Raw genomic sequence first — 17,754 nt, forward strand, 5'->3', positions numbered from 1 at the left:
ATCAACATCGACTACACCCGCGTCATCGCTTTTTTTCATTATCTCAATGTGCCCTCTGCCTCTCGTGTTTCCTTCTCCGTCGATGTGAAGACCCTTGCGCCCTTAAGACCCTTCTTATCCGTAAACCCCAGACAAAAATCGTTCTTAAGTGATGAATTTAGTTAGTGGGTGGGTGAAGCAATCTTATGAGATCAGAACGGGTGTTGGGTGCAAATTTGAGATCGAAGTCTTAATGAACCCTTAATTAGCCCTTTCTTATCGGTTAACCCCAGGGATTAAAACTTCTTAAATGTAATTAAAACACATGTCACACTATGTGCCAAATACCGAAGGGGCAGTTTGGGTGCGATGTTTGGATTGGAGGGGCTCGAGGGGTCCACTTGAAGGATCAAATAATCCTTAACCCCAAGAAAGCCGCACTTAAGAAATCACTTTTTAGTTATGACGCTACGCGAGACGCTGCTCATAGAGAGCTCGGCGTTGTTCTTCTTCTTTTTGTTCTTCTTCTTTTTGTTCTTCTTCTTTTTGTTCAGACAAAACCTTAATCTCTAGGACTCGGCTCTTATATATGCAAGATCTGGATCTCCTTAAATACTGAGCACATGTACACATCCTCACACGGACGTTGCCTTTTCAGAGCGTTTATCATGAACTTTTAAATATATTCGGATGTTTGCTTTAAAGTTTCGAAAAGTTCACGTTACTATTTAAAGATTATTCCATTTATCATATTGTAATTTCGTAAATACATTATTTATTTCGTAAATACACGATATATCGTAAATACGTAAATACATCATGATGGGTTTCGCTATTGGCTTATTCAAGGCACGTGGCGAAATATCGGAAGTTGTTGTTGTTGTTTTTTAAAAAATGTTTATTCTTATTGTTATGTTTTTTTAGCCGACAAAACCTTTAGGACGCTGCTCTTGGACACATTTCTCCTTGTTATAAATCGGATGGTCTTCACTGGCCAATGAGATCAACGAACCTTTTGGGCGCAACTTTGAGAATGAAACTCAGCCAGCTCTCCTACTAATATGTATATGTATGTGTGTATGTAACGGCCTTATTTAATTGTAGCCTTAATCAGGCGATCCTCGGGCACCTCGCTCTCTGGGGTCTTAAGGCGTTTCCTGGGAAACCTCGCGGGGTCTGAAGCCGCCATGTTTTTTGGCCTTGATGTAAGCTCCAGATTGGAAAGTATTAGCAGTTCCGACTCCCCCAAAAAAGTGTTGATTTGTCCAATTCGGACATTGTACGGGCCTTTCCGGGTGATTAGTTGTGTCGAGGGTAATTGGTAATCGCTTGCCAAGCAAGGCGTTCCGTTGGAGTGTTTGAGTGCTGAAGCCACGTTGCCGAGCTGTGCATTACAGTTCGTGTCCTGATCTGGATGTACAGTCAACAGTTACTACAAGGTGGAGGCACGTTTACAGTACACACGGACGTGGTACATATGGGTAGAGTTGGATCTGTACGGACTCTCCGTGGGTGTTCGGACGTGCCATGCCTGTTACAGGTACCGTGGTGGCAAACTTTCATCCCGTATCATATTGAGGTTTTATCAACGTTTCCTTTGTCCTCGAGCCTGTTTCTTCAGCATTTGGTAATTGGATTTTCTTTTCAAAGATTATATGTTTCCCTTTGTGAGTTTCATTGCGAAATATATTTGATAACGCCCGATTTCCGAGCCGTTTTTGCAGTGTTAAAGTGTTTTCTAAATTCCTGAGTCAATTTTTAGCTCGCCTGTTCGAAGAACAGAGAGCTATAAGGATACCCCCGGTGTGAACGTGAGCGTGAAAATGTTAGTTTTTGGTGCAAATTATTTTTTCCTTTCTAATGTTTTTACCACACTATTTTTTATATGCCATATATATATATATATATATATATATACATATATCTATCCTGGTGTGTTGGCGCAGTGGTTAGGGCAGCGGCTTGGGATCCAAAAGGTCCTGAGTTCAAGCCCCGTTGGGCCATTGAATTAATACACCAGGGGGTTGACTCAGCCTGTCATCCTTCCTAGATCGGCGAAATGAGTACCAGTGTACTGGGCCGGTGTATACCCCGGTTAAAATAGGTGTACCATATCCCTGTGTCGTAAGAGGCGACCAGGGTTGCGTCAGGAAGGGCATCCGGCGTAAAACATGTGCCAAATCACGATGCGGATCATACGGATGATCCGCTGTGGCGACCCTTAACGGGAGCAGCCGAAAGAAGAAGAAGATATATATATATATACACACACACATATCCGGGCGTATTATGTGATACCCGTCGTCCCTTCCTATCCGCACTCTCACTCCCAAAGTTCTCAACTTTCACGTTTCATATTTGGTACATAGGTACAGACTGTGGAGACGTTCGTCATCTAAAGTGGTTGCCATGGCAACCAGGATGCTGTTTTCCATGAAGTAGCACAATTCTGTATTGTGCTCACTTGCGCTCTTGTTACTGATTACAATATACATATATTGCTTTAAAATTATTTGGATCAGACTTCACTGCAATGCTTTATAAAAAATATTAATTATTAGAGTAGTCTTTTAAAAATGATAAATGTATAAACAGGCGAGCATTGGATGGCTTTGACACCAATTCTGGTTTTCCACCCATCACACGCAGCTGTTTAAAAAGAATGATGTTTGTGAACATATCCCTGAAACGTGTATATAAATGTCACGTTGTTTTTCGGTGAATGATACTCAAGGTTTCTGGGTTGTGTACAGTACGTACTGTAGTCGGTAATCGCACTAACTCCAACCTGCCGCTTCCCGAAAAATTGCGGATATCGTGTGTGTGTGTGTGTGTGTGTGTGTGTGTGTGTGTGTGTGTGTGTGTGTGTGTGTGTGTGTGTGTGTGTGTGTGTGTGTGTGTGTGTGTGTGTGTGTGTGTGTGTGTGTGTGTGTGTGTGTCGTTGATTGGTATCTGCATATGGAGTTTCAGAATGTGAAATGGAGTCCTCCCTGGTGGGTTCAAAGTATCCCCCTTCATTTCAGTAAGAGGTCATGATTCATGGACCAAGCTGTGAAGTTTTCTGTTCTCAAAGTTTTGTGCCGAGGGCTCTCTTCAGGATCGTCGCTGAGCCCTGGACAGCTTCTACTTGTAGTTTGTTTGTAATGATATTCCCAGGGATGGTTTTTAGCTCACCTCTAAAGTAGTTCTGGGGAGCTGATGGGATGGCGCGTTGTCCGTGCACAAATACTTGCAACTTCCTCTCGGAAACTACACGTACAATTTCAATGTAATTTGACCACAACTTTCAACACCCTTAATGGACGTCTGAAGGGGTCTACAGAGGGAGTTTACGGGGGGGGGCGGGGGGGGGGTGAGAAGAGAGTGGGTTCCCTCACCAGAGAGGTATTTGCTTTATTCTCAAACAACACACACAATTCTGATGAAAGTTCATGACGACCTTCATCACCCATGAACGACCAAGGTTTGTTAATGACAAGAAAAATCTGGCTCTCAGGGGATTTAAGGGGGGGGGGGTTGCTCCCCAAAATAAGTATTTGCATTCTTCTCCAAAAGTACGTCTGATGAAACTTGACCACCATCTTCACCACCCGTGACATACCAAAGTCTGTGGGAAAATATCCATTTGCTTTCTTCTTTCTTTTCTGAAACCACACATACAATTTCGATGAAATTTGACCACAACCTTTATCACCCGTGATATACCAAGGTTTGTTCAAGGCATTATAAAAAGACATCCAAAGATATTTATTTTTTTCTCAATTATACAGGGGGCTGCAAAAGTAGGTATACAGTAAGGATTATACCAGTATTACCAGTATTATAATAGTGGTGCGAGGATTCATTTAATACTAGAATTCAGAAAAATAATTATGACCATTTTTAATATTTTTATTTTCGTAATTTTTTCTGTAATACATCTTTTGTTTTTTTCTTTGTTTTGTGTGCACGTTTTGTTTTTCATTACTGTATACCTACTTTTGCAGCCCCCTGTATATTTTGTGGGTCATCCATGCCTACCAGTGGTTGCCTGGTTTTGGTTATCTTATACAGCCACTACCAGGTGAGCACCCAGGGGTATTGCCCCTCTGTTTAATATCTTTGTGAGGTTCTTTATCATCAATCCTGTCGGTCCAGCTATCACTGGTACAACTTTGGCATTCTTCAGCTTCCAGGATCTTCTCACTTCATTCTTGAGGTCTTGGTGTTTGGTCATTTTCCTGATTTCTGCATCATTTAGTCCAAAATCACTGGTCTTAACACCTCAATCAGCAATGCCCTTTTCTCCTTTTTTTTTGTACCTAAGTATGATATCTGGTCGCAACGCTTTGTTTTTGATGTTCATGCTCGATGGGAAGATTAGTTCATATGTGAGCAGTCAGTACTTCCATGTTTTCGGTGATTACTTTTGGTTCATGTTCTTTCAAATTTTCTGGACCTGGGACATCAACGTTTTGGCAGATGTGCCAGCGGATTACTTTAGAAAGTCTGTTTTGACGTTGTGTGCACAGCTGTTCTGATATGAGTTTGTTTTTGTGTGTATGTTCGGTCATGAAGCAAAACGTATCGTTCTCTTTACTAACCCCACCGCCAACCCTCACCTTTCTCTCGTCTTTTTAATTTTTTTTTCATTCTCTCTGTCTGTCTCTCTCCTTCCTAACATCCCTCCATCCCATGGTATAGCAACGTTTGGTGAGGCATAGCTCAACCCACCTCTCTTCCCCCCCCCTCACTCTGCCTCCCCTTTCTCTCTTCTCGCGCACCACCTTTTCTTTCTCTCCCCTCGCGCCGCCTCCCCTTTCTCTTCCCTCGCGCTGCCTCCCCTTTTTCTCCCCTCGCGCACCACCTTTTCTTTCTCTCTCCTCGTGCCGCCTCCCTCCTTTCTCTCCCCTCGCGTGCTGCCTTTTCTTTTTCTCCGCTTGCCCCTCCTCCCCTTTCTCTCTCCTCGTGCCGCCTCGCCTTTCTCTCCCTTCCTGCCTCCTCCCTCCATTCCCCTCGTGCTACGTCCCCTTTCTCTCCCCTCGCGCTGCATCCCCTTTCTCTCCCCTCGCGCTGCATCCCCTTTCTCTCCCCTCGCGCTGCATCCCCTTTCTCTCCCCTCGCGGTGCATCGCCTTTCTCTCCCCTCGCGCTGCATCCCCTTTCTCTCCCCTCGCTCGTCCTCCCCTTTCTATCCTCACCTGCCGCCTTTTCTTTCTCTCCCCTCGCGCTTCCTCCCCTTTCTCTCCCCTCGCACCTTCTCCCCTTTCTCTCCCCTCGCCCCTCCCCCTTCTCTCCCCTCGCACCTTCTCCCCTTTCTCTCCCCTCGCTCCTCCCCTTTCTCTCCCCTCGTGCCGCCTCCCCTTTCTCTCTCCTCGTGCTGCGTTCCTCCTTTCTCTCGCCTCGCGTGCTGCCTTTTCTTTCTCTCTCCTCGCACCGTGTCCCCTTTCTCTCTCCTCGCACCGCGTCCCCTTTCTCTCCCCTCGTGCACAGCCTCCCCTTTCTCTCCCCTCGTGCACAGCCTCCCCTTTCTCTCCCCTCGCGCACAGCCTCCCCTTTCTCTCCCCTCGTGCACAGCCTCCCCTTTCTCTCCCCTCGTGCCGCCTCCCCTTTCTCTCCCCTCGTGCCGCCTCCCCTTTCCCCTCGCGCCTCCTCCCTCCTTTCTCTCCCCGAGCGCCTCCTCCCTCCTTTCATTCCCCGAGCGCCGCCTCCCTCCTTTCACTCCCCTCGCGCCGCCTCCCCTTTCTCTCCGCTCGCTCCGCTTCCCCATTCTCTTTCCTCGTGCACACCCTCCCCTTTCTCTCCCCTCGCGCCGCCTCCCCTTTCTCTCCCCTCGTGCTGCCTCCCCCTTCTCTCACCCCCGCCTCCCCTTTCTCTCTCCTCCCCCCCCCCCCCCTCTTTCTCTCCCCTCGTGCCCCTCCCCTTTCTCTCACCTCGCTCCGCGTCCCCTTTCTATCCTCACCCGCCGCCTTTTCTTTCTCTCCCCTCCACCCTCCTCCCTCCTTTCTCTCCCCTCACGCCGGCTCCCCTTTCTCTCCCCTCGCTCCGTTTCCTCATTCTCTTTCCTCGTGCACACCCTCCCCTTTCTCTCCCCTCGCGCCGCCTCCCCTTTCTCTCCCCTCGTGCTGCTTCCCCTTTCTCTCTCTCACCCCGGCCTCCCCTTTCTCTCTCCTCACACGCCGCCTCCCCTTTCTCTCCCCTCGTGCCCTCCCCTTTCTCTCCCCTTGCGTTTCCTCCATCCTTTCTCTCCCCTCGCGCCGCCCTCCTTTCTCTCCCCTCGCGCCGCCCTCCTTTCTCTCCCCTCGCGCCGCCTCCCCTTTCTCTCCCCTCGTGCTACCTCCCCTTTCTCTCTCTCACCCCACCTCCTCTTTCTCTCTCCTCACACGCCGCCTCCCCTTTCTCTCCTTGCGCCTCCTCTCCTTTCTCTCCCCTCGCGCACCACCTTTTCTGTCTCTTCTCTCGTGCCTCCTCCCCTTTCTCTCTCCTCATGCGCCGCCTCCCCTTTCTCTCCCCTCGCGCACCACCGATTCGTCCTCTCCGCTTTCTCTCCCCTCGTGATCCCTCCCCTTTCTCTCACCTCGTGCCGCCTCCCCTTTCTCTCTTCTCACGCGCTGCCTTTTCTTTCTCTCCCCTCGCGCCTCCTCCCCTTTCTCACTCCTCACGCGCCGCCTCCCCTTTCTCTCCCCTCGTGCTGCCTCCCTTCTTTCACTCCCCTCGCGCCTCCCCTTTCTCTCCCCTCACGCCGCGTCCCCTTTCTCTCTCTCGCCCCTCTTCTCCTTTCTCTCCTCATGCTCCACCTCACCTTTCTCTCCCCTCGCGCGCCACCTTTTCTTTCTCTCCACTCACGCCGCCTCCCCTTTCTCTCTCCTCATGCGCCACCTCCCCTTTCTCTCTCCTCACGCGCCTCCTCCCCTTTCCCTCTCCTCGCGCTCCGCCTTTTATTTCTCTCCCCTGCAACCACCTCCCCTTTCTCTCCCCAATCGCCACCTCCCCTTTCTCTCCCCTCGCGCCAACTCCCCTTTCTCTCTCCTCACGCCGCCTCCCCTTTCTCTGTCACGCCGCCTCCCCTTTCTCTGTCACGCCGCCTCCCCTTTCTCTGCTCATGCGCCGCCTTTTCTTTCTTTCCCCTCGTGCACAGCCTCCCCTCGCGCCTCCTCCCCTTTCTCTCTCCTCGCGCTTCCTCCCCTTTCTCTCTCCTCGCGCTTCCTCCCCTTTCTCTCTCCTCGCGCGGTCTCCCCTTTCTCTTCCCACGTGACTCCTCCCCTTTCTCTCCCCCTCGCTCGGCGTCCCCTTTCTCTTTTCTCGCGCCGCCTCCCCTTTCTCACCCCTCACGCCTCCTCCCCTTTCTCTCCCCTCACGCCACTTCTCCTTTCTCTCTCCTCATGCGCCCCCTCCACTTTCTCTCCGCTCGCGCCGCCTTACTCCTTTCTCTCTCCTCACGCGCCTCCTCCACTTTCTCTCCACTTACTCCGCCTTACTCCTTTCACTTTTCTCGCGCCGCATCTTCTTTCTCTCCCTTCGCGCCGTGTCCCCTTTCTCTCTCCTCGCGCCACGTCCCCTTTCTCTCTCCTCGCGCCGCGTCTTCTTTCTCTCCCCCCTGCCTAGTCACGTTTCTCTACCCTCACACCGCCTCCCCTTTTTCTCCTCATGCTCTGCCTCACCTTTCTCTCCCCTTGCACGCAACCTTTTCTTTCTCTCCCCTCATGCCGCCTCCCCTTTCTCTCTCCTCACGCCCCTCCCCTTTCTCTCTCCTCGCCCCTCCTCCCCTTTCTCTCCCCTCGTGCTGCCTCCCCTTTCTCTCTCTCACGCTGCCTCCCCTTTCTCTCCCCTCGTGCTTCCTCCCCTTTCTCTCCTCTCATGCCGCCTCCCCTTTCTCTCTCTCACGCTGCCTCCCCTTTCTCTCCCCTTGCTCCGCCTCCCCTTTCTCTCCCCTCACGCGTTTCCCGCCCTTTCTCTCTCTCCTCACGCGCTGCCTTTTCTTTCTCTCCCCTCGTACACAACCTCCCCTCGTGCCTTCTCCCTCCTTTCACTCCCCTCGCACCCCTTCCTCCTTTCTCTGACCTCGCGCCGCCTCCCCTTGCGCTCCCTCACTCTCCGTCCCCTTTCTCTCCCCTCGCGCCGCCTCCCCTTTCTCTCCCCTCGCGCCGCCTCCCCTTTCTCTTCCCTCGCGCTGCCTCCCCTTTCTCTCATCTCGCGCACCACCTTTTCTTTCTCTCCCCTCGCGCCGCCTCCCCTTTCTCTCCCCTCGCGCCGCCTCCCCTTTCTCTCCCCTCGCGCCGCCTGCCCTTTCTCTCCCCTCGTGCCACCTCCCCTTTCTCTCCCCTCGCGCCCCTCCCCTTTCTTTCTCTCCCCTCGTGCCTCCTCCCCTTTCTCTCCCCTCGCGCCGCCTCCCTTTTCTCTCTCCTCACGTGCCGCCTTTTCATTCTGTCCCCTCGTGCACAGCCTCCCCTCGTGCTGCCTCCCCTTTCCCTCCCCTTGTGCCCCTCCCCTTTCTCTCCCCTTGCGTCTCCTCCCTCCTTTCTCGCCCCTCCCCCCGCCTCCCGTTTCTCCCCCCTCGCCCCGCCTCCCCTTTCTCTCCCCTTGCGCCGCCTGCCCTTTCTCTCCCCTCGCGCCGCCTCCCCTTTCTCTTCCCTCGCGCCGCCTCCCCCTTTTCTCCCCTCGCGCCCCACCTTTTCTTTCTCTCCCCCCCCGCCCCCTCCCCTTTCTCTTCCCTCGCCCCTCCTCCATCCTTTCTCTCTCCTCGTGCCACCTCCCTCCTTTCTCTCCCCTCGCGTGCTGCCTTTTCTTTCTCTCCCCTTGCCCCTCCTCCCCTTTCTCTCTCGTGCCGTCTCGCCTTTCTCTCCCTTCGTGCCTCCTCCCTCCATTCCCCTCGCGCTGCATCCCCTTTCCCCTCGCGCTGCGTCCCCTTACTCTCCCCTCGCTCGTCTTCCCCTTTCTATCCTCACCCGCCGCATTTTCTTTCCTCACCCGCCGCATTTTCTTTCTCTCCCCTCGTACGTCCTCCCCTTTCTCTGACCTCGCTCCGCTTCCCCTTTCTCTCTCCTCGCTGCGCGTCCCCTTTCTCTCACCTCGCTCCGCGTTCCCTTTCTCTCTCCTCGCTCCGTGTCCCCTTTCTCTCTCCTCGCGCCGCCTCCCCTTTCTCTCTCCTCGTTCCCTCCCCTTGCTCTCTCCTTGCGCCGCCTCCCCTTTCTCTCCCCTCGCACCGCCTCCCCTTTCTCTTCCCTCGCGCTGCCTCCCCTTTCTCTCTTCTCGCGCACCACCTTTTCTTTCTCTCCCCTCGCGCCGCCTCCCCTTTCTCTCCCCTCGCGCCGCCTCCCCTTTCTCTTCCCTTGCGCCGCCTCCCCTTTTTCTCCCCTCGCGCACCACCTTTTCTTTCTCTCCCCTCGCGCCTCCTCCATCCTTTCTCTCTCCTCGTGCCGCCTCCCTCCTTTCTCTCCCCTCGCGTGCTGCCTTTTCTTTCTCTCCCCTTGCCCTCCTCCCCTTTCTCTCTCGTGCCGTCTCGCCTTTCTCTCCCTTCGTGCCTCCTCCCTCCATTCCCCTCACGCTGCATCCCCTTTCTCTCCCCTCGCGCTGCGTCCCCTTTGTCTCCCGTCGCTCGTCTTCCCCTTTCTATCCTCACCCGCCGGATTTTCTTTCCTCACCCGCCGCATTTTCTTTCTCTCCCCTCGTACGTCCTCCCCTTTCTCTCTCCTCGCTCCGCTTCCCCTTTCTCGCTCCTCGCTCCGCTTCCCCTTTCTCTCTCCTCGCTCCGCGTCCCTTTTCTCTCTCCTCGCTCCGCGTCCCCTTTCTCTCCCCTCGTGCCGCCTCCCCTTTCTCTCCCCTCGTGCCGCCTCCCCTTTCTCTCCCCTTGCGCCTCCTCCATCCTTTCTCTCCCCTCTTGCTGCCTCTCTCCTTTCTCTCCCCTCGTGCACAGCCTCCCCTTTCTCTCTCCTTGTGCCGCCTCCCCTTTCTCTCTCGCGCTGCCTTCCCTTTCTCGCTCGCGCCGCCTTCCTCCTTTCTCTCCCCTCGCGCTGCCTCCCTCCTTTCTCTCCCCTCATGCCGCCCTCCTCCTTTCACTCCCCTCGCTCTGCGGCCTTTCTCTCCCCTCGTGCCACCTCCCCTTTCTCTCCCCTCGCGCCCCTCCCCTTTCTTTCTCTCCCCTCGTCCCTCCTCCCCTTTCTCTCCCCTCGCGCTGCCTCCCTTTTCTCTCTCCTCACGTGCCGCCTTTTCATTCTGTCCCCTCGTGCACAGCCTCCCCTCGTGCTGCCTCCCCTTTCCCTCCCCTTGTGCCCCTCCCCTTTCTCTCCCCTTGCGTCTCCTCCATCCTTTCTCTCTCCTCGCGCCGCCTCCCCTTTCTCTCTCCTCGTTCCCTCCCCTTGCTCTCTCCTTGCGCCTCCTCCCCTTTCTCTCCCCTCGCACCGCCTCCCCTTTCTCTTCCCTCGCGCTGCCTCCCCTTTCTCTTCCCTCGCGCTGCCTCCCCTTTCTCTCTTCTCGCGCCCCACCTTTTCTTTCTCTCCCCTCGCGCCCCCTCCCCTTTCTCTTCCCTCGCCCCGCCTCCCCTTTTTCTCCCCTCGCGCACCACCTTTTCTTTCTCTCCCCTCGCGCCTCCTCCATCCTTTCTCTCTCCTCGTGCCGCCTCCCTCCTTTCTCTCCCCTCGCGTGCTGACTTTTCTATCTCTCCCCTTGACCTTCCTGCCCTTTCTCTCTCTTGCCGCCTCGAGTTTCTCTCCCTTCGTGCCTCCTCACTCCCTTCCCCTCGCGCTGCATCCCCTTTCTCTCCCCTCGCGCTGCGTCCCCTTTCTCTCCCCTCGCTCGTCCTCCCCTTTCTATCCTCACCCGCCGCCTTTTCTTTCTCTCCCCTCGTACGTCCTCCCATTTCTCTCTCCTCGCTCCGCGTCCCCTTTCTCTCTCCTCGCTCCGCGTCCCCTTTCTCTCTCCTCGCTCCGCGTCCCCTTTCTCTCCCCTCGCGCCTCCTCCCCTTTCTCTCCCCTCGCACCACGCCCCCCTTCTCTCCCCTCGCGCCGCCTCCCCTTTCTCTCCCCTCGCCCCCCCTCCCCCTTCTCTTCCCTTGCGCCTCCTCCCCTTTTTCTCCCCTCGCGCCCCACCTTTTCTTTCTCTCCCCTCGCGCCTCCTCCATCCTTTCTCTCTCCTCATGCCGCCTCCCTCCTTTCTCTCCCCTCGCGTGCTGCCTTTTCTTTCTCTCCCCTTGCCCCTCCTCCCCTTTCTCTCTCGTGCCGTCTCGCCTTTCTCTCCCTTCGTGCCTCCTCCCTCCATTCCACTCGCACTGCATCCCCTTTCTCTCCCCTCGCGCTGCGTCCCCTTTCTCTCCCCTCGCTCGTCTGCCCCATTCTATCCTCACCCGCCGCATTTTCTGTCTCTCCCCTCGTACGACCTCCCCTTTCTCTCTCCTCGCTCCGCTTCCCCTTTCTCTCTCCTCGCTCCGCGTCCCCTTTCTCTCTCCTCGCTCCGCGTCCCCTTTCTCTCTCCTCGCTCCGCGTCCCCTTTCTCTCTCCTCGCTCCGCGTCCCCTTTCTCTCCCCTCGTGCCGCCTCCCCTTTCTCTCCCCTCCTGCCGCCTCCCCTTTCTCTCCCCTTGCGCCTCCTCCATCCTTTCTCTCCCCTCGTGCTGCCTCTCTCCTTTCTCTCCCCTCGTGCACAGCCTCCCCTTTCTTTCTCCTTGTGCCGGCTCCCCTTTCTCTCTCGCGCTGCCTTCCCTTTCTCTCTCGCGCCGCCTTCCTCCTTTCTCTCCCCTCGCGCTGCCTCCCTCCTTTCTCTCCCCTCATGCCGCCTTCCTCCTTTCACTCCCCTCGCTCTGCGGCCCCTTTCTCTCCCCTGGTGCCACCTCCCCTTTCTCTCCCCTCGCGCCCCGCCCCTTTCTTTCTCTCCCCTCGTGCCTCCTCCCCTTTCTCTCCCCTCGCGCCGCCTCCCTTTTCTCTCTCCTCACGTGCCGCCTTTTCATTCTGTCCCCTCGTGCACAGCCTCCCCTCGTGCTGCCTCCCCTTTCCCTCCCCTTGTGCCCCTCCCCTTTCTCTCCCCTTGCGTCTCCTCCATCCTTTCTCTCTCCTCGCGCCACCCTCCTTTCTCTCCCCTCGCGCCGCCTCCCCTTTCTCTCTCCTCGTTCCCTCCCCTTGCTCTCTCCTTGCGCCGCATCCCCTTTTTCTCCCCTCGCGCACCACCTTTTCTTTCTCTCCCCTCGCGCCTCCTCCATCCTTTCTCTCTCCTCGTTCCGCCTCCCTCCTTTCTCTCCCCTCGCGTGCTGCCTTTTCTTTCTCTCCCCTTGCCCCTTCTCCCCTTTCTCTCTCGTGCCGCCTCGCCTTTCTCTCCCTTCGTGCCTCCTCCCTCCATTCCCCTCGCGCTGCATCCCCTTTCTCTCCCCTCACGCTGCGTCCCCTTTCTCTCCCCTCGCTCGTCCTCCCCTTTCTGTCCTCACCCGCCGCCTTTTCTTTCTCTCCCCTCGTACGTCCTCCCCTTTCTCTCTCCTTGCTCCGCGTCCCCTTTCTCTCTCCTCGCTCCGCGTCCCCTTTCTCTCTCCTCGCTCCGCGTCCCGTTTCTCTCTCCTCGCTCCGCGTCCCCTTTCTCTCCCCTCGCGCCTCCTCCCCTTTCTCTTCCCTCGTGCCGCCTTCCTCTTTCTCTCCCCTCGCGTGCTGCCTTTTCTTTCTCTCCCCTCGCACCACGTCCCCTTTCTCTCCCCTCGTGCACACCCTCCCCTTTCTCTCCCCTCGTGCACAGCCTCCCCTTTCTCTCCCCTCGTGCACAGCCTCCCCTTTCTCTCCCCTTGTGCCGCCTCCCCTTTCTCTCCCTTGCCCCTCCTCCATCCTTTCTCTCCCCTCGTGCTGCCTCTCTCCTTTCTCTCCCCTCGTGCACAGCCTCCCCTTTCTCTCTCCTCGTGCCGCCTCCCCTTTCTCTCTCGCGCTGCCTTCCCTTTCTCTCTCGCGCCGCCTTCCTCCTTTCACTCCCCTCGCTCTGCGGCCTTTCTCTCCCCTCGTGCCACCTCCCCTTTCTTTCTCTCCCCTCGTGCCTCCTCCCCTTTCTCTCCCCTCTTGCGACCTGCCCTTTCTCTCCCCTCGTGCTGCCTCCCCTTTCTCTCACCCCGGCCTCCCCTTTCTCTCTCCTAACACGCCGCCTCCTCTTTCTCTCCCCTCATGCCCCTCCCCTTTCTCTCTCCTCGCTCCGCGTCCCCTTTCTATCCTCACCCGCCGCCTTTTCTTTCTCTCCCCTCGCTCCTCCTCCCTCCTTTCTCTCTCCTCGCGCCGCCTCCCCTTTCTCTCCCCTCGCTCCGCTTCCTCATTCTCTTTCCTCGTGCACACCCTCCCCTTTCTCTCCCCTCGCGCCGCCTCCCCTTTCTCTCCCCTCGTGCTGCTTCCCCTTTCTCGCACTCACCCCGGCCTCCGCTTTCTCTCTCCTCACACACCGCCTCCCCTTTCTCTCCCCTCGTGCCCTCCCCTTTCTCTCCCCTCGTGCCCTCCCTTTCTCTCCCCTTGCGTTTCCTCCATCCTTTCTCTCTCCTCGCGCTGCCCTCCTTTCTCTCCCCTCGCGCCGCCCTCCTTTCTCTCCCCTCGCGCCGCCTCCCCTTTCTCTCCCCTCGTGCTCCCTCCCCTTTCTCTCTCACCCCACCTCCCCTTTCTCTCTCCTCACACGCCGCCTCCCCTTTCTCTCTCCTTGCTCCTCCTCCCCTTTCTCTCCCCTCTCGCACCACCTTTTCTGTCTCTTCTCGCCTTTCTCTTCCTTCGTGCCTCCTCCCTCCATTCCCCTCGCGCTGCATCCCCTTTCTCTCCCCTCGCGCTGCGTCCCCTTTCTCTCCCCTCGCTCGTCTTCTCCTTTCTATCCTCACCCGCCGCATTTTCTTTCCTCACCCGCCGCATTTTCTTTCTCTCCCCTCGTACGTCCTCCCCTTTCTCTCTCCTCGCTCCGCTTCCCCTTTCTCTCTCCTCGCTCCGCTTCCCCTTTCTCTCTCCTCGCTCCGCTTCCCCTTTCTCTCTCCTCGCTCCGCGTCCCCTTTCTCTCTCCTCGCTCCGCGTCCCCTTTCTCTCACCTCGCTCCGCACCGCCTTTCTCTCCCCTCGTGCCGACTCCCCTTTTTCTCCCCTCGTGCCGCCTCCCCTTTCTCTCCCCTTGCGCTTCCTCCATCCTTTCTCTCCCCTCGTGCTGCCTCTCTCCTTTCTCTCCCCTCGTGCACAGCCTCCCCTTTCTCTCTCCTCGTGCCGCCTCCCCTTTCTCTCTCGCGCTGCCTTCCCTTTCTCTCTCGCGCCGCCTTCCGCCTTTCTCTCCCCTCGCGCTGCCTCCCTCCTTTCTCTCCCCTCATGCCGCCTTCCTGCTTTCACTCCCCTCGCTCTGCGGCCCCTTTCTCTCCCCTCGTGCCACCTCCCCTTTCTCTCCCCTCGCGCCCCTCCTTTCTTTCTCTCCCCTCGTGCCTCCTCCCCTTTCTCTCCCCTCGCGCCGCCTCCTTTTCTCTCTCCTTACGTGCCGCCTTTTCATTCTGTCCCCTCGTGCACAGCCTCCCCTCGTGCTGCCTCCCCTTTCCCTCCCCTTGTGCCCCTCCTTTTCTCTCCCCTTGCGTCTCCTCCATCCTTTCTCTCTCCTCGCGCCCCCTCCCCTTTCTCTCTCCTCGTTCCCTCCCCTTGCTCTCTCCTTGCGCCTCCTCCCCTTTCTCTCCCCTCGCACCGCCTCCCCTTTCTCTTCCCTCGCGCTGCCTCCCCTTTCTCTCTTCTCGCGCACCACCTTTTCTTTCTCTCCCCTCGTGCCGCCTCCCCTTTCTCTCACCTCGCGCCGCCTCCCCTTTCTCTTCCCTTGCGCCGCCTCCCCTTTTCTCCCCTCGCGCACCACCTTTTCTTTCTCTCCCCTCGCGCCTCCTCCATCCTTTCTCTCTCCTCGTGCCGCCTCCTTCCTTTCTCTCCCCTCGCGTGCTGCCTTTTCTTTCTCTCCCCTTGCCCCTCCTCCCCTTTCTCTCTCGTGCCGTCTCGCCTTTCTCTCCCTTCGTGCCTCCTCCCTCCATTCCCCTCGCGCTGCATCCCCTTTCTCTCACCTTGCGCTGCGTCCCCTTTCTCTCCCCTCGCTCGTCTTCTCCGTTCTCTCCCCACCCCCCGCCTTTTCTTACCTCACCCGCCGCATTTTCTTTCTCTCCCCTCGTACGTCCTCCCCTTTCTCTCTCCTCGCTCCGCTTCCCCTTTCTCTCTCCTCGCTCCGCTTCCCCTTTCTCTCTCCTCGCTCCGCTTCCCCTTTCTCTCTCCTCGCTCCGCGTCCCCTTTCTCTCTCCTCGCTCCGCGTCCCCTTTCTCTCTCCTCGCTCCGCATCCCCTTTCTCTCCCCTCGTGCCGCCTCCCCTTTCTCTCCCCTCGTGCCGCCTCCCCTTTCTCTCCCCTTGCGCCTCCTCCATCCTTTCTCTCCCCTCGTGCTGCCTCTCTCCTTTCTCTCCCTTCGTGCACAGCCTCCCCTTTCTCGCTCCTCGTGCCGCCTCCCCTTTCTCTCTCGCGCTGCCTTCCCTTTCTCACTCGCGCCGCCATCCTCCTTTCTCTCCCCTCGCGCTGCCTCCCTCCTTTCTCTCCCCTCATGCCGCCTTCCTCCTTTCACTCCCCTCGCTCTGCGGCCCCTTTCTCTCCCCTCGTGCCACCTCCCCTTTCTCTCCCCTCGCGCCCCTCCCCTTTCTTTCTCTCCCCTCGTGCCTCCTCCCCTTTCTCTCCCCTCGCGCCGCCTCCCTTTTCTCTCTCCTTACGTGCCGCCTTTTCATTCTGTCCCCTCGTGCACAGCCTCCCCTCGTGCTGCCTCCCCTTTCCCTCCCCTTGTGCCCCTCCCTTTTCTCTCCCCTTGCGTCTCCTCCATCCTTTCTCTCTCCTCGCGCCCCCTCCCCTTTCTCTCTCCTCGTTCCCTCCCCTTGCTCTCTCCTTGCGCCTCCTCCCCTTTCTCTCCCCTCGCACCGCCTCCCCTTTCTCTTCCCTCGCGCTGCCTCCCCTTTCTCTCTCCTCGCGCACCACCTTTTCTTTCTCTCCCCTCGTGCCGCCTCCCCTTTCTCTCACCTCGCGCCGCCTCCCCTTTCTCTTCCCTTGCGCCGCCTCCCCTTTTTCTCCCCTCGCGCACCACCTTTTCTTTCTCTCCCCTCGCGCCTCCTCCATCCTTTCTCTCTCCTCGTGCCGCCTCCTTCCTTTCTCTCCCCTCGCGTGCTGCCTTTTCTTTCTCTCCCCTTGCCCCTCCTCCCCTTTCTCTCTCGTGCCGCCTCGCCTTTCTCTCCCTTCGTGCCTCCTCCCTCCATTCCCCTCGCGCTGCATCCCCTTTCTCTCCCCTCACGCTGCGTCCCCTTTCTCTCCCCTCGCTCGTCCTCCCCTTTCTATGCTCACCCGCCGCCTTTTCTTTCTCTCCCCTCGTACCTCCTCCCCTTTCTCTCTCCTCGCTCCGCGTCCCCTTTCTCTCTCCTCGCTCCGCGTCCCCTTTCTCTCTCCTCGTTCCGCGTCCCCTTTCTCTCCCCTCGCGCCTCCTCCCCTTTCTCTCTCCTCGTTCCGCGTCCCCTTTCTCTCCCCTCGCGCCGCGTCCCTTTCTCTCCCCTCGCGCCGCGTCCCCTTTCTCTCCCCTCGCTCCTCCTCCCCTTTCTCTCCCCTCGTGCCACCTCCCCTTTCTCTCTCCTCGTGCCGCCTTCCTCTTTCTCTCCCCTCGCGTGCTGCCTTTTCTTTCTCTCCCCTCGCACCACGTCCCCTTTCTCTCCCCTCGTGCACATCCTCCCCTTTCTCTCCCCTCGTGCACAGCCTCCCCTTTCTCTCCCCTTGTGCCGCCTCCCCTTTCTCTCCCCTTGCGCCTCCTCCATCCTTTCTCTCCCCTCGTGCTGCCTCTCTCCTTTCTCTCCCCTCGTGCACAGCCTCCCCTTTCTCTCTCCTCGTGCCGCCTCCCCTTTCTCTCTCGCGCTGCCTTCCCTTTCTCTCTCGCGCCGCCTTCCTCCTTTCACTCCCCTCGCTCTGCGGCCCTTTTCTCTCCCCTCGTCCCACCGCCCCCTTCTCTCCCCTCCCGCCCCTCCCCTTTCTTTCTCTCCCCTCGTGCCTCCCCTTTCTCTCCCCTCTTGCGACCTGCCCTTTCTCTCCCCTCGTGCTGCCTCCCCTTTCTCTCACCCCGGCCTCCCCTTTCTCTCTCCTCACACGCCGTCTCCTCTTTCTCTCCCCTCATGCCCCTCCCCTTTCTCTCTCCTCGCTCCGCGTCCCCTTTCTATCCTCACCCGCCGCCTTTTCTTTCTCTCCCCTCGCGCCTCCTCCCTCCTTTCTCTCCCCTCGCGCCGCCTCCCCTTTCTCTCCCCTCGCTCCGCTTCCTCATTCTCTTTCCTCGTGCACACCCTCCCCTTTCTCTCCCCTCGCGCCGCCTCCCCTTTCTCTCTCCTCGCGCCGCGTCTTCTTTCTCTCCGCTCATGCCTCGTCCCGTTTCTCTACCCACACACCGCCTCCCCTTTCTCTCCCCTCGTGCCTCCTCCCCTTTCTCTCCTCATGCTCCGCCTCACCTTTCTCCCCCCTCGCGCCCCTCCTTTTCTTTCTCTCCACTCACGCCGCCTCCCCTTTCTCTCTCATGCGCCACCTCCCCTTTCTCTCTCCTCACGCGCCGCCTTTTATTTCTCTCCCCTCGCGCCACCTCCTCTTTCTCTCCTCGCGCCGCCTCCCCTTTCTCTCCCCTCATGCTGCCTCCCCTTTTTCTCCCCTCGTGCCGTCTCCCTCCTTTCTCTCTCCTCGCGCCGCCTCCCTCCTTTCACTCCCCTCGCACCGCCTCCCCTTTCTCTCTCTTCACGCGCCGCCCCCCCTTTCTCTCCCATCATGCCGCCTCCCCTTTCTCTCTCCTCACGCGCCGCCTCCCCTTTCTCT

At 57.8% G+C, this 17,754-nt stretch overlaps 1 long non-coding RNA gene across 1 annotated transcript in view; it reads left to right on the forward strand.

Annotated features, from left to right (window-relative positions):
* Positions 1-1,150: 1,150 nt before the first annotated feature.
* Positions 1,151-17,754, forward strand: part of LOC147031888 (uncharacterized) — a 143,433-nt gene continuing 126,829 nt past the window's right edge. The window contains exon 1 of the long non-coding RNA XR_015054804.1: positions 1,151-1,418. This is a non-coding gene — a long non-coding RNA (uncharacterized LOC147031888). The remainder of the gene's footprint in view (positions 1,419-17,754) is intronic.

The sequence above is a fragment of the Eptatretus burgeri genome, chromosome 2, assembly GCF_056783735.1.
Source record: "Eptatretus burgeri isolate ZD-2024b chromosome 2, Ebu_testis_v1, whole genome shotgun sequence".
NCBI lineage: Eukaryota > Metazoa > Chordata > Myxini > Myxiniformes > Myxinidae > Eptatretus > Eptatretus burgeri.